Raw genomic sequence first — 16,873 nt, forward strand, 5'->3', positions numbered from 1 at the left:
CCCTAAAGGTGATCAGTCCCAAGTGTTCATTGGAAGGAATGGTGTTGAAGCTGAAACTCCAGTACTTTGGCCACCTGATGTAGAGCTGATTCATTTGAAAAGACCCTGATGCTGGGAAAGATTAAAGGCTGGAGGAGAAGGAGACGAGAGGATGAGATGGTTGGATGGCATCACCGACTCAATGGACATGAGTTTGGGTAAGCTCTGGGAGTTGGTGATGGACAGGGAGGCCTGGTGCACTGGAGTCAATGGGGTCAGTCAGACATGACTGAGCAACTGAACTGAAAGGATGTTTTGAGCCTACATACTTCCAATTATCTGTCATCTACTGAGAATCAAATTTATACCCATAAAATGATGGTAAAGGGATCATGAGGAGGTGTTGACAAGAGTCTGTCCCTTTGGCTACTTGGGTCAATTAGTGGAAAAGGAAGATTTCAACAGTCGAGTCACAGATCTGTATCTGAAATATTATCACAAAAAAGTGCTGTGAATCGGCTTCCCTGGTGGCTTGGTGGTAAAGAATCGGCCTGCCAATGCAGGAGACACGGGTCCAATCCCTGATCCTGGAAGATCCTACAAAGCAGCAAAGCCCATGTGCCACGGGCTATTAAGTCAGTGCTCTAGGGAATGGCAATTACTGAGTCCTCACACTGCAACTACTGAAGCCCACGCACACCAGAGCCCGTGCTCAGCAAGAAGAGAAGCCACTGCCAATGAGAAGCCTGCGCACCACAACTAGGGGAAAGCCCACACAACAGTGAAGACCAAGCTCAGCCAATAAATAAATATTCAAAAGGGTGTGAAGTCATGCTCTGTTACCAAAACCCAGCCCCGCCACCAACAAGCTCTGTCACCTAAGTCATAGCACCTCCTTCGGCCTCAATTTCCTCAAGTATAAAGGGACCCAGGGGTTGAACCTAAGTCCCTGCATAGGCAGGTGGATTCTTCTTCAGCTCTGGGTCCTAAGAATAGGAAGATCTGAAGGGAGGTAGTTTCTGCTCATCCAGCCCCTCAGTGCTTTGGACAAAGAAGCTCTGGAAAAGTGGAGAACTAAGGAAAGAGATGCCTGGCTTTCTGTGGCAGCAGCTGCCTGCCCCTGGTCTGTCCCCCCAGCATCAGATCACTGCCCCAGTTCCCCCGGCTGAGCCTGACAAGCTTGTACGTTAGCACATTTCAAAAGCGGTGTCCACTTTGGGAACGGTGCTCGGGCCCGAGAGCAGTCACTTCCTTTGACAAATGCCAGTGCTGACAGCTGGATGGTGTTTTACAAACCCTGGCCTCCTGCTGCTCCCCGGGCAGTGCCAGGCAGAGCAGGAAGGAGCTCAGAGGCAAGTCGTTCACCAAGGGCAGTGACACTTGAGAGGACATCCACTTGGTGGAACTATGAGCACGTGGATGGGGGCGGGTAGTTAGCAACCAATGCCTGACAGTCCTTGGGCTGCCCGTTCCCCAGCTATATCCCCTTAAGCAAGTTAGCTCACGTCTCTGAATCTCACCGTCCTCACCTGTAAAATAGAGGCAGTTACCTTGCTGCATAGTTATCTATAATTGATGACCAGGTTTTCGCAAACCCAGCTTAAAATAGCAGATGTTTATTCTCTCAGTTTCTAGGGGGAATTGGTATATTGCTGGGCTGAATCATCGGGGACAAGATCTCTGGCAAGACTGCAAAGGGTCAGCCAGAGCTGGGGTCTCACCTGAAGGTTCGACTGGGGAAGGATCCACTCCCACACTCCTGCGTTGTTGGCAGGACCCAGTTTCTTGAAGGTTGTAGGATGGATGGCCTCCATTCCCAACTGGCTGCGGGTGGGAGGCTGCCCTTGCTTCTTGGCCACATGTGCCTCCTGGTATGGCCACTTGCTCCATCAGAGGCAGCAAGGGAGAAAGTCTGCCAGCAAGATGGAAGTTACAGTCCACATAACGTATCACAGATACAGCATCCCATCCTCTTGGCCCTGTGCTATTGCTCAGAAATAAGTCCCAGGTCCTACTTACACTTAAGGGGGTGGGATGGCAGTTTTACAAGGGCATAAACACCAGGAGGTGGGGATCACTGGGGTCCATCCTAGAGCCTGTGTGCCAGGCTTACCTTGCTCACAGTGAGGGAGTGAAGCAGCTGATGTATGTGAAACACTTAGTGTGCAGCCTGGGTTGTCTAATTCTCCTAGCATTCAGGATCCTGGCAGGACACAAAAGGCACATTCAAAGGATTACGCTTGCCCCCAGAGAGGTGGAGAGGGAGCATAGAAACAAAAATGGGGATTGCGAAGTACCCTGGGGCTAGCATCAGCAGGTGCTGTTAATGCCCCCATACCTGAAGAATAGATGCTTGTAGACTGAATGCTTTTATCCCTGCAATGTTCATGTGTTGAAACTAACTCCTTAAGTGATGTTATTAGGAGGTGGGCCTTTGGGAGGTGATCAGGCTGTGAGGTGGAGCCCTCATGAAAGGGATTAATGCCCTTATAAAAAGGATCCCAGAAGGACTTCCCTGGTAGTCCAGTGGCTAAGACTCTGTACTCCCAGTGCAAGGGGCCCAGGTTCAATCCCTGGTCAGGGAACTAGATCCTTCATGCCACAACTAAAAATCCCACATGCTGCAGTGAAGGCCAAACAAAGATCCTGTGTGCTGCAGTGAAGACCTGGCACAGCAAAATAAACAATTTTTTTGTTTTCAAAGAAAGGGGGACCCCAGAGCACCCCCTCCATCATGTGAGGACACAGTGATCAGATGGAAACTATGAACCAGGAAGGGATTTCCACCAATCACGGAAATTGCTAATACCTTGGTCTTGAACTACCAGCTTCCAGAACAGCGAGAAACAAATGTCTGTTGTTCAAGCCCCAGGTCGATGGTATTTTTGTTATAGCAGCTAGAACTGACTAGGAGGGAGGGTACAGTTCCTGGAACATGGAGGAAAGAGCCACATGGAGAAGGCTGCTTGATGGGAGCTGTAGTCTTTGGTGAGGGAGCAGCCACTGGCCAACCAGTGGCCCAGCTTGGGGGAAGCCCAGGGGGAAATACAGGGCCCTCTCTCCTCCTCTTCCCAATATGCTGCCTCACCTTCCAATAACAAAGGCCCCATGGAAGTCAGAGAGGAAGGGAGCCCAGGTGATCAGACCCCACTGGTCAACCTGAGCAAAGAGGTGCAGAGCAGATCTGGGGGCCAACAGAGCATCCCTTGCCGTCAGTCACACCAGCTGTTTCCTAGGCAACAAGTGAATCGAAGGCAAGTGCGAGTTTCCTGTTTCCAAAGATTGAGGCACAGCTTGGTTCTAGGGCCACGGAGATTCAAAGCCCAGCACAGCATAGTTCATAATCTAGTGCAGGGTCAACATACAACAGCTGGTGGCCCAAATGTGTTTCTCTAAATAAAGCTTTATTGAAACCCAACCATGCTCACTCATTGACATCTTGTCTACGGTATTCTTCCACTACAGCAGCAGCATTGACTTGTTGCAATAGAGAATGTACGGCCCTCAAAGCCTAAAATATTTACCAATTGGCCCTTCACAGAAAAAAAATTAAGCTGTTTAGAGGACAGGGGTAGGGAGAAATTAAACATAATCCCAGTTTTTAAAGGTAAGCATGTGATAGGTGATTAATAACGTCCAGTGTTTGAATTAACTGGGACATAGTATGAAAGCCCCTAAGTGACACTCTTTTAGAGGAAAGAGTACTTGTGCACTTCAGAGGTTTCTATTTTATGTTATTTTATTTATTTTTGGCCATGCAGCATACCTTGCAGGATGTTATTTCCCTGACAAGGGATTTAACCTGGGCCCCCAGGATGTGAAAGAGCTGAGTCCTAAGCCCTGGACCACCAGGGAATTCTGTGATATCTATTTTAAAAGGTAAACATGAAATGGTTTCATTGAAGGCACACTGAATCGTAATATCTCCTTAGCACACGCACACACACAGCCCTGGGTGATCAGTGACAAGCATGGGAGACCCAGCAAAATCTCAGCATGCCTTCTGAATTTACCATGAACTTGGTTTTACTAAAGCCACCGTGTTTCTATTACCCCAGCTTCCTCGAATAGATTCCCCATCTTGTCTTAGCAAACTCATTCTTATCAATAGTTAAAAGGGGAATGAAGAAAGTCTACATTTAACTCACTCATCAAACGTCTGAGCGTCTTTTATATGGCAGGTACCAAGGCAGGTGCTGGGGAGATTTAAAGCTACAATCTCTCGGAGACCTGAACTTGGAGGTGATCCCCCCACCTCCACACATGCCCTTGGTTCTGTTCCTTTCTCTTCCAGCCCACCTTCACAGTGGATGCATTAGAACAATCCGCACAGAGTCAGGCTGGTCTCCAGGACTCCTGACTCTCACGCGTGATACTTACTAGATGTGAGATCCAGGGCCAGGGGTTTCACCCCAACCCTAAGTTTCCTCATCTCTACAATAGGACTAACATTCCCTGCTCCATTTGGTTCAGCAGGCAATTATGAAGCTGGAAAGAGATCCTGGAAGAACAGATGCTGTAGGATTCCACTCATATGAGGTTCCTGCTGCTGCTGCTGCTGCTGCTGCTGCTGCTGCGTCGCTTCAGTCATGTCCAACTCCCAGCGACCCCATGGACTGCAGCCTACCAGGCTCCTCTGTCCAGGGGATTTTCCAGGCAAGAGTATGGGAGTGGGGTGCCATTGCCTTCTCCTATGAGGTTCCTAGAGGAGTTAAACTCAAGAGACAGAAAGTGAAGTGGTGGGTGCCAGAGGCTGAGGAGAGAAGGGAGTCTCGGGGGTTATTCTTCAGTGGGTGCAGAGCTCTAGCTTTGCAAGATGAAAACATTCTGGAGGAAGCTGGTGGTGATGGTTGGGCTATAGAGTGTAGGTATTGAATGCCATTGAACTGCAACCATACACTTAAAAAAAAAATTTTTTTTTAAGAGATAATGGCGGAGTAGGTGAGCTTTTGTGAACACTGCTGCGGAAAGAGAGGAAGGCCTTCTCTCTTGTGGTTGTTGGGCTCTGCTGCCACCCACAGTGGACTCTTGAACCTTGAGCCCTTTGCTCCTTGCAGCTGTCAAGCGGCCTCCCCACCCCAGCTCATCCATCACTGGGTCCTGGCTCTCAGCCGTCTCCTCAAGGTCATCCCAGGCACCACGCTCATCTATCAGTGGTGCTGATACCACCCGCCTCTCACCCACCTTCCCCAGCCCTCCACCCCTCCTCTAGTCTCAGGCTTGTCCCTGAGGCTTCTTTCAGCTCCACCTGCCTCTCCCCCCTTACCTCTGTGACCCTCACTTCGGCCCTTCCTAATCGTCTCCTCTAACTCAAGTCGCCAGAGCCAGAACTATGGCAGGTGTGGCAGTGACAGAGACGAGACCACCCTTACTTGGAGCGGATCCCCCTGCCCAATTCCTCTGGGCTCTGGGATTCTAAAGCAGCTCTTCTCAAATGATGGACCCATGCCCCAGTCACCTTGGGTGACTCGTTCGCATGTGGAGTCTGAATCAGGCAGTCTCGTTGGGGCCTGAGATGCCACATGTTTGACCAGCTTCCAGGTGATGCTGAAGCTGGTCTAGAGACTACAGTGGAAGAGGCCCCATCTAAGATGCTACCCAGTTCTCCCTTGGATGCCTGACCCCAGATGGATTTCCAGGGACCCTGAGAAGGAGCTTGGGGAATATCGGGGTTCTTGCTTGAGAGCTTTTGGAGAAACTCCAATCAATCAAATTGAATGAAATTGGAGTGTGGGGTGGTGATCTTCAATTCATCAAGCATGCAGTTATCCATCATGGAGAAAGACAGGTATTTTGGAAGAATTTGAGAAATTCTCTTTTCACAAAAGTGATTGATGAGGAAAGTGGGACGAACTCTGATTACAGGAGAAACCAAAGAATAAGAAGTAGATGCCTTACTGTCCAGGAGGTGGAGTTTAATCCCTTCTCTCTCCTCCCCCCGACCTTCCCCACAAATAAGAGGATGTGGGAAGGAGGAAAATGGTGGCGTTACAATGAGGAAACCCGGCAGACACCACCTTGACCACAGGATGAAGGTGACTGCCACCTGTGAGGGCAGGTGGCCAATGGGGTTCCCACAGCTGGGGTCTTCTTCCTGGAAACCCATCTCCCCAATCTGATTGTCAGAACAGCGGCAGAGAAGCCGCAGTGCAGGGACATTCTACGAAGCGCCAGACCAATGAGTGGCATTCCTCACATTGGCCAAAGCCACAAGCAACAGAAGAAGACGGAGAAACTGCCACAGATTGGAGGAAACAAGATCAGTAAGTGTACGTGTGATCCCAGATGAGACATTGGATCCACCAAAAAAAAAAAAAAAATGGAAATATGATTGTGTAACAGGTGTGTAAAAAGCTCAACATTCAGAAAATGAAGATCATGGCATCTGGTCCCATCACTTCAGGGAAATAGATGGGGAAACAGTGTCAGACTTTTTTTGGGGGGGGGCTCCAAAATCACTGCAGATGGTGACTGCAGCCATGAAATTAAAAGATGCTTACTCCTTGGAAGAAAAGTTATGACCAACCTAGATAGTATATTCAAAAGCAGAGACATTACTTTGCCGACTAAGGCCCGTCTAGTCAAGGCTATGGTTTTTCCAGTAGTCACGTATGGATGTGAGAGTTGGACTGTGAAGAAGGCTGAGCGCCGAAGAATTGATGCGTTTGAACTGTAGTGTTGGAGAAGACTCTTGAGGGTCCCTTGGACTGCAAGGAGATTCAACCAGTCCATTCTGAAGGAGATCAACCCTGGGATTTCTTTGGAAGGAATGATGCTAAAGCTGAAGCTCCAGTACTTTGGCCACCTCATGTGAAGAGTTGACTCATTGGAAAAGACTCTGATGCTGGGAAGGATTGAGGGCAGGAGGAGAAGGGGACAACCGAGGATGAGATGGCTGAATGGCATCACGGACTCAATGGATGTGAGTCTGAGTGAACTCCAGGAGATGGTGATGGACAGGGAGGCCTGGTGTGCTGCGGTTCATGGGGTCGCAAAGAGTCGGACATGACTGAGCGACTGAACTGAAAAGGTGGTGGAATCTGAATAAAGTTAAGATAACTTTTGATAACAGTGGAATGCTAAAGTTGGTTTCCTGGGAGGGGGGTTCATGTTTGGGAACGCATGTAAGAATTAAAGATTTTAAAATTAAAAAATAAAAAACTAAAGTTGGTTTCCCAACTTTGATGAAAGTTCCATGATGTCAAAAGATGCCAAAATAGCACCGAGCTGAGCTCTCTGTACTATACAGCTGCTTCTGACTAGCCATCTATATTACATATGCTAGTGTGTGTGTATATATATATGAAAGTCATTCAGCCATGTCCAACTCTTTGCAACCCTATGGACTGTATAGTCCATGGGATTCTCCAGGCCAGAATCCTGGAGTGGGTAGCCTATCCCTTCTCCAGGGGATCTTCCCAACCCAGGGATCGAGCCCAGGTCTCCTGCATTACAGGCGGTTTATCAGCTGAACCACAAGGGAAGCCCAAGAATACTGCAGTGGGTATTCCATCCCTTCTCCAGCAGATCTTCCTGACCCAGGAATCCAAATGGGGTCTCCTGCATTGCAGGCGGATTCTTTACCAGTTATAATATCGATGCTACTGTCTCAGTTCATCCCACCCTCTCCTTCCCTCACCACGTTCACAAGTGTGTTCTCTCCACCTGCATCTCTACTTAGCTTGGTGCTATGTGATGACCTGAAAGGGGTGGGATGGGGTGGTGGTGGGAGGGAGGCTCACGAGGGAGGGGATATTTGCCTGCTTATAGCTGATTCCTGTTGTTGTACAGCAGAAACAAACACAACACTGTAAAGCAATTATCCTCCAGCTAAAAATAAATTTAAAAATAAAGTTAAAGAAATAGATGTCAACATGAGGGGTGAGGGGGTATGGCAACTATCTGTATTATCTGTGCCACTGTGACATAAATCTAAAATTATTCCAACACTTAAAAAAATTCTTTAAAGAAAATAATAATTCTGAGATTGTAGGCAGAAATATAACTTGGAACCAATACTGTATTGGAGAGGGTGGTATGCGCACCAGCAGAAAGGAATTATTTTATCACGGACGTTGTTTTACCGTCTCCTGCCAGCTCCTCTCCAAAATACTTCTGTGTCGATCACTGGAACAGTTGGGAGCTGAGGGAGAGGTGTGGTGAAGCAGCTGCCTCAGGCAATAAGAAGGCACATTTATCTGTAAAGAAAAACAACAATAAAATCGATGAACAGTTGGTCTGCTTTTTATTACTGCTATATGCTGGCAGTTCTAAGCAGCCATACTTTTGATGCAAAAAATTCACCTTGCAGGCACTGAATATTGAAACCAACATAAACTGAAATGCTGAGGCCAAGTAGAAACAACCCAGCTGCTGATTTGGGGACATTCTTGCCCCTAGAAGAAGAGGCTAGATAATGTACTTATCAAGGCAATTTGCACATCAAGATTCACCCCAAATCCCAGCCTCGCTGTGTTCACCCATCCAGAGCCATCATGTCATCAACTCTACCAAATGTCAACCTACTTCCTGCCTTCCAATCATCCAGCCCAACTTTTAAAACCCTATCAATACTCTGCCAGACTTCCCTTTTGAGATATGGCTAATATCGTCCCTTAGTGCCTTCAGTCTAATACACTTAGCCTTCTTGGTTTTCTATATTAAACCAACAAGGATCTACTGCATAACACAGGGAACTCTGCTCAATATAATATCCTAAATGGGAAAAGGATTTCAAAAAGAATAGATGTTTTTAATTTTAATTGGATCCCATTTGTTTATTTTTGCTTTTATTTCCAGTATTCTGGGAGGTGGATCATAGAGGATCCTGCTGTGATTTATGTCGAAGAGTGTTTTGCCTATGTTCTCCTCTAGGAGTTTTATAGTTTCTGGTCTTATGTTTAGATCTTTAATCCATTTTGAGTTTATTTTTGTGTGTTTAAAAGCTTCTGCACAACAAAGGAAAATATAAGCAAGGAGAAAAGACAGCCTTCTGAATGGGAGAAAATAATAGTAAATGAAGCAACTGACAAACAACTAATCTCAAAAATATACAAGCAACTTATGCATCTCAATTCCAGAAAAATAAACGACCCTATCAAAAAATGGGCCAAAGATCTATACAGACATTTTTCCAAAGAAGACATACGGATGGCTAACAAACACATGAAAAGATGCTCAACATCACTCATTATCAGAGAAATGCAAATCAAGACCACAATGAGGTACCACTTCACACCAGTCAGAATGGCTGCAATCCAAAAGTCTGCAAGCAATAAATGCTGGAGAGGGTGTGGAGAAAAGGGAACTCTCTTATACTGTTGGTGGGAATGCAACTATGGAAAAACAGTGTGGAGAGTCCTTAAAAAATTGCAAATAGAACTGGCTTATGACCCAGCAATCCCACTGCTGGGCATACACACAGAGGAAACCAGAATTGAAAGAAACACATGTACCCCAATGTTCATCGCAGCACTGTTTATAATAGCCAGGACATGGAAACAACCTAGATGTCCATCAGCAGATGAATGGATAAGAAAGCTGTGGTACATATACACAATGGATTACTCAGCCATTAAAAAGAATACATTTGAATCAGTTCTAATAAGATGGATGAAACTGGAGCCAATTATACAGAGTGAAGTAAGCCAGAAAGAAAAACACCAATACAGTATACTAACACATATATATGGAATTTAGAAAGATGGTAGTGATGACCCTGTATGCAAGACAGCAAAAGAGACACAGAAGTGTAGAGCAGACTTTTGGACTCTGAGGGAGAGGGAGAGGGTGGGATAATTTGGGAGAAAGGCACTGAAACATGTATACTATCATGTAAGAAACGAATCACCAGTCTATGTTCGATGCAGGATACAGGATGCTTGGGGCTGGTGCACGGGGATGATCCAGAGAGATGATATGGGATGGGGGGTGGGAGGGGGGTTCATGAGTTTGGGAACTCATGTACACCCGTGGCGGATTCATGTCAATGTATGACAAAACCAATACAGTATTGTAAAGTAAAATAAAGTAAAAATAAAATTAAAAAAATAAAAGATTATAAAAAAGAATAGCTGTACGTCTATATTATAACTGAACCACCTTGCTGTGACCTGAAACTAACAACATTGTTCATCAACTACACTCCAATAAAAAGTAAAAATTTAAAAAGAACTTGGCCTTCTTGGAGAAATATCTTATATCACTTATATGCAGAATCTAAAAAGAAATGATACAAATAAATTTATTTACAAAACAGAGGGCTTCCCTGGTGGCTCAAATGGTAAAGAATCAGCCTGCAATGCAGGAGACCCAGGTTCAATCTCTGGGTCAGGAAGATCCCCTGGAGAAGGAAATGTATTCTTGCCTGGAGAATCCCCATGGACAGAGGAGCCTGGTGGGCAATAGTCCATAGGGTCGCAGCCATACTTACAAACAGATTCACAAACTTAGAGAATGAATTATGGTTGCCAGGGGAGAAGGATGAGGGGATGGGATAGTTAGGGAGTTTGGGATCGACATGTACACACTGCTGTATTTAAAATGAATAGCCATCAGGAAATTATATTAAGCAACTACTTTCAAACTAATCTTAACTCCCTTGAGAAAATATTATGACTTGGCTATTTCTATTTAAATTAAGCAATAAAATTCTTTCTCCCAAAAAATCTAGAATTAGGGTTAAATCCAAATACATATATAATACATGTTGTTTTATATTCCTGCACATTATCCTGGATCTTGTTTCATTTAAAAATTTTTAAAAAAACTGTAAACAAATGAGTAACCAATAAGTTCCTGCAGTATAGCACAGGGAACTCTGTTCAATGTTATGAGGCAAGCTGGATGGGAGAAGAGTTTGCGGGAGAATGGATCCATGTATATGTCTGGCTGAGTCCCTTTGCTGTCTACCTGAAACTATCACAACACTGTTAAACAACTAGACTCCAATACAAAATAAAAAGTATTTTTTAAAAAACTTAGCCTTCTTGACCTATGGTTTTTTCAGGGCCTCTTTAGGGGGAGTCAGCAGATGCATTATATAAAATTACTACCACAGGTGCACAAAGGAAAACAAGCATAAGATGTTCACACATGGTATGACTTCCAGGGGAGAAAGTGGGTAGTGACCTAGGTGTCCATCTGAGGGGGGGGCGGTCATTAAATGAATGCTGACTATTGAGTGGTATTTCACAGGACAGAAAGCTAGTGGAGCCACGGGTATCGATGCTGAAATGTTCTACCCCATTCTGAGATACATCACACAAAAATCACTAACTTGAAAAACAAGTAGAATATGATCCATACTTCCCAGATTATCTAGGTGTACATTTATGTTTGAAATATAAAAAATGAAAGAAAGACTGGAGAGTTAACCATACTAGTCCCAGTGGTAACTTCTGGAGAGGGTCCACAGAAGCTTTTTCTTTATATTTTGGTTTGGCTTTCTCTTCTCTTTCATTAAAACTATTGCTGCCTTTGTTTTGTGTGTTTTTTTTTTCATAGATTATCTGATTTTCTCTTCTGGTGGCTCAGACTGTAAAGAATCTGCCTGTAATGTAGGTGATCTGTGTTCGATCTCTGGGTTAGGAAGATCCCTCGGAGAAGGGACTGGAAACACACTCCAGTATTCTTGCCTGGATAGAGGAGCCTGGCGGGCTACAGTCCCTGGGGCTGCAAAGAGTTGGACATGACTGAGTGACACTTTCACTTTCTCCTGGCCCTACATCTGGAACGTCACTAGGTTGTCCTCCTGTGCCCAGGTGATCCCAAGTGTGAATCATGATACGACCGAGAACTTACTCCAGGCAAGGCCATGGACATAACTTTCTGTTTAATGTTCGAAACAGTCCTGATGAGTAAAAGTCCTCCCTGTCTGAGTACCAACCCCTACCTCTCCTGTTTCCCCAAAATAACCAATGCTAAGAGTCCTTTATATTCTTCCAGGTAAAAATCCTACTTAATAATATGCCATCATAGTAATTATGATGATGGTAATTAATAAGAAATTGCCATGAACGTGAAAATGAAAGTTGCTCAGTCATGTCTAACTCTTTGTGACCCCATGGACTGTAGCCTGCCAGGCTCCTCTGTCCTTGGAATTCTCCAGGCCCAAAGACTGGAGTGGGTAGCTGTTCTCTTCTCCAGCTTTCTCTGGATCTGCCGTGCATTTTCATGGCAATTTCTTATTAATTACCATCATATGGCACTTTATTAAGTAGGATTTTTTTCCTGGAAGAAAGTAAAGGACTCTTAGTGTTGGTCATTTTGGGCAAACAGGAGAGGGAGGCGCAGGTATTTAGACAGGGAGGACTTTTACTTTGAATTTCTTTCCCTTTTGTACTGATATTCTTAAAAAGAGCATCAGAAGGTGTAAAAACCCAGTGTCAGCAGGGTTACCCAGGTGATGTTACAGGGCTTGGTTCATGGTAAGTGTTGACAGTTTATTAATTCCTGAGTTTGGAAACATAGCTGCCCACCATGCAGTGAGCAGGATCTACACCAGCATTTATTTAGAATTTACTCTTTACCTAGGCCCTGGAATATAAGCGGTGAAATGCATTATCTTGTTTAATTCTCACTGGCTTATGATATAGACACTGTTACTGGTTAATTTCACAGATGAGGAAACTGAGGATTATAGAGAATGAGCAAATTGCTCAAGATTACCCAGCTAACAAGTGGTGAGCTGAGTGACAGCTCTTTTTTCAGTCTGCATTCTTAGATGTAGGATAACAAGAGCCTGATGCTGGGGAAGATTGAAGGCAAAAGGAGAAGAGGGTAGCAGAGGATGAGATGGTTAGGTAGCCTCACAGATTCAATGGACATGAATTTGAGCAAACTCCAGGAGATAGTGAAGGACAGGGAAGCCTGGCATGCTACAGTCCATGGGGTTGCAAAGAGTTGGGCACGACTTGGCGTCTGAACAACAACAAAGAACAAGAGGGATACAGCCTTCAAGTTTCCTGATTCACACTGTCAAACTCGCTTTGGGGGACTGACTCTACCCATTCTGCTGCAGCAGTGTCTGAGATCTGGAGTTTGGATGACAGTGGAATGAAGACATTGCTCCCAAGAGAGGGCTTTGCAGAATTGCTATTGTCCCTGTGCCCAGGTCTGCAGAGCCCAAGACGAGACTTGTGTGCCAGGCATTTATTAATGGACTGTCCCCAGGAGAAACCTGTAAGGGAGGAGAAGCAGGAAAGGGGGTCCCGTGAGGATGCAATTTCAGGTGAAGCCTCAACCCGATCCCACAGGGCGTTCTGCAGTGTGAACTATGCCTCTGAATTTGTCCCAGCTCAGGGGAGGGAGCTGGGTTTCTCTACCTCCCACCAATCCATCACAGTCTAAGAGCTGCCCCGGGAAAAATCGTCTCTCTCTCTGCCAGTGAGGACAGAGCAATTCCAGTGCTCCAGGGGCCACCTCCCAGAGGGAGGGAGAGATTCAGGCCAATAGGAGCACAAGGGCAGAGACACCAGCAGGAGTGGGGACTCAGGTAGAGTAAACGGCACCCAGGGGACCTGGGAGGGAAAGTCAGGGTCTTCTCCACAGGGCAATGCTCGCTGCTTCCATCCTGGGCATCTCATCCACCCTTTGCTTTTTTTTTTAGCCTGCCCACAAGGCATATGGGATCTTAGTTCCTCAACCAAGGATCAAACCCATCACCTCTACATTGGAAGTACAGAGTCTTAACCACTGGACCACCAGGGAAGTCCCTCATCCGGCCCTTTGGATCGTCACGTTGATGGCAACGTGCACCCAAGCCCCCCATCCCAGGCCGTCCCTCCTTCTGGACACCACTGTCCTAGTCACAGGGCCAGGTCATTCCCTTTTGGATGACAGTCTCCTCTGTGATTGGTTATGTGGCTACAATACCGTGTGACTTCCCTGGTGGCTCAGACGGTAAAGCATCTGCCTACTATGTGGGAGACCCAGGTTCAGTCCCTGGAATGGAAAGATCTCTTGAAGGAAATGGCACCCCACTCCAGTATTCTTGCCTAGGAAATCCCATGGACGGAGAAGCCTGGTAGGCTACAGTCCATGGGGTTCGAAGAGTTGGATAGGACTGAGCGACTTCACTTTCGCTTTCACAATACCATGACCGTTCTCTTCTCCCCTTAAAAATGGCAGAACTTTTGCGTTCAAAGGCATATGACATAAAAGTCTTACATATAATTTTTCTTTCAATTTTCAGGTTTAATCTACCAGATTAATTGATCCTAGACATCCTCCTCTTCTCCCTCACTCTCTCCCACCTTCCCTCCGTCTCTCTCTCTCATACACACAGATAACACCCAGGCTGCATAAAAACACACACCTGAGCAGACCATTGGAGGCACTGTGAATCGCAAGAGCCCTTATCTTATGATTACTCAGCCACTGAAAAGAATGAAATAATGCCATTTGCAGCAATGTGGATGGACCTAGAGATTGTCATACCTAGTGAAGTAAGTCAGACAGACTATGACATCCCTTATATGTGGACTCTAAAAAGAAACGATTACAAGTGAACTTACAAAAGAGAAAGAGACAGACTTACAGAAAGAACTTATGGTTGCTGGGGGTCAGGAGGAAGGATTCGGGAAGGGATAGATAGGGAGTTTGGGATCGACATGTACACACTCCTATATTTAAAATGGGTAACCAACAAGGACCCACTGTATAGCATAGAGGTTGTTGTTCAGTCGCTCAATCGTCTCCAGCTCTTTGCGACCCCAAGGACTGCAACACGCCAGGCTTCCCTGTCCTTCACCGTCTGCTGGAGTTTGTTCAAACTCATGTCCATTGAGTCGATGATGCCATCCAACCATCTCAACCTCTGGCATCCCCTTCTCCTCCTGCCCTCAATCTTTCCCAGCATCAGGGTCTTTTCCAATGAGTTGGCCCTTTGCATCAGGTGGCCAAAGTATTGGAGCTTCAGCCTCAGCATCAGTCCCGCCAAGGAATATTCAGGATCTATTTCCTTTAGAATTTGGGGGAGAATGGATACATGTATATGTATGGTTGAGTCCCTTCACTGTTTATCTTAAGATATCACTACATTGTTAACCAGCTATACTGCATAAAAAGCTTAGGGGGAAAAAAAGAGCCATTATGGCAAGCAATTTGATAAAAATCTGCTAGAATTCTGAAATTCCGTGGTATCTGACCCACTTCTGAAACTCCAGAAATAGCAGTCAGGGCTCAAGGAACACATACGAGGGGTTTGATCATAGCATGTTTTATAACATGCAACAAACGTGGTGTGACCTTTTCACCCATCAGTTGGGAAATGGCTGAGTGATGGTATAGCCACAGCATGGAATATTATGCAATGCCTAAAAAGAATGAGGCAGACCTGGACATTTTAACTTGAAAACTATCCGGGGCCTATCAGTGATAAAGGCATGCTGCAGAGTAAAAATGGGGTGTGATCTAATTTTTGCAAAAGGGGGGAAATCCTACATGTCTGTATGTTTCTTATCTGGATGGGGAAGAAAGTGGGGAAGGTCACATATCCAGTCATCCTTGTTGTTTAGCTCGAGGTGAGCGGATGCTAGAGGCCCTCTACTTTTCTCATTTTCCCTTGAAGATAGATCGTGAGCGCCATTCAGACTTACAAGATGAAGTGTTGACCCTAAAGCCTTGGGAACTTCCCTGGAGGTCCAGTGGTTAGAACTTTGCCTTCCAAGTCAGGGGTACAGGTTCGATCCCTGGTCGGGAAGCTACCATCTCACACACTTTGGAGTCAAAAAACCAAACCATAGAACAAAAATAATATTGTAACAAATTCAATAAAGACTGGGCCATATCAAAAAAACTTAGAAAAAGGAAAAAAAAACCCTAAAATCCAGAAGACAGCTGGTGGAAGAAGGAGCATGGAAAGGGGAAGGACCAACCTCCCGTCTGCCCCTCTGCCCTCGTCTGCTGTCCCAGGCTGGATGGTGGATTGCAGGGCAGGGTCCCCCCACTGCTCTGCCACCCCCTGAGCCCTCCCCACCGGTCCTCCTGGGATGTCTCATGTTGACAGGCTCCCTGCCGCCCAGCCCTCCAGCTCCCTGGCAGGCCTGCTGCCCCGGCCCTGACCCCAGCCCTCCCAGAGGTTGAAAGGCCACCATGAGATAACCCAGCTCCGTGCCCCAACCCCGCAGAAGGTCAGTTAAAAAAGCATCAACCTGGAGGAACCCTCTAGGCTGCGTCTCTGGACCCTTCAGAGCCTCCCAGGAAAACAGCCAGCAGGCACTGAGCCCTTGGGTGCCAGGCACTGTGCTGAGCCCTTCAGTGCTTCCCCGGGTTGCAGTCTCCTCTGCAGAGAGCACAGTTAAGAGCTTGGACTCTGAAGACAGTGCTGATGTCTCTGGGACTTTGTTTGCTCATCTGTGAAATGGGATGATGATAATAGTACCTTCCTCAATAGATTGTTGATCAAAAGACTGTGTGTCAAACCATGAGACACAGGCCCCCCAAAAAAATGCCAGGAAAGAGTAATGAATAACATAGTGCTGTCTATAGTGAGATTCTAAATTACTCTAAATTACATTGTCAGACTCTAACCTGTTATCTTTATTTTTTTCACAGAAAGTATTATTAATTGTTAGTAAAAGTACAATCAGAAAAATTTTTTTTAATTGTGCATGGGGTGTAAGATGATATCTGTGCTTGCATGCTCAATCATGTCCAAATTTTTGCAACACCATGGACTGGAGCCCACAAGGCTCCTCTGTCCATGGAATTCTCCAGGCAAGAAGTCTTGAGTGGGTTGTCATTTCCTACTCCAGAAGATCTTCCAGACCCAGAGATCAAACCTGCATTGACAGGTGGATTCTTTACCACTGCGCCACCTGGGAAACCCTAAGATTATATGTATAAATGTATTCATATATTCATTCACCTAACCTCTTAGCTGTATCCTCAT

At 45.9% G+C, this 16,873-nt stretch overlaps 1 non-coding gene across 1 annotated transcript; it reads left to right on the forward strand.

Annotated features, from left to right (window-relative positions):
• Window positions 1-2,491: 2,491 nt before the first annotated feature.
• TRNAG-CCC (transfer RNA glycine (anticodon CCC)) lies at window positions 2,492-2,564 on the forward strand. Its single transcript has one exon. It is a non-coding gene; the product is annotated as a tRNA-Gly (tRNA).
• Window positions 2,565-16,873: the final 14,309 nt, after the last annotated feature.

Source organism: Ovis aries, chromosome 17, assembly GCF_016772045.2.
Source record: "Ovis aries strain OAR_USU_Benz2616 breed Rambouillet chromosome 17, ARS-UI_Ramb_v3.0, whole genome shotgun sequence".
NCBI classification, from domain to species: Eukaryota; Metazoa; Chordata; class Mammalia; order Artiodactyla; family Bovidae; genus Ovis; species Ovis aries.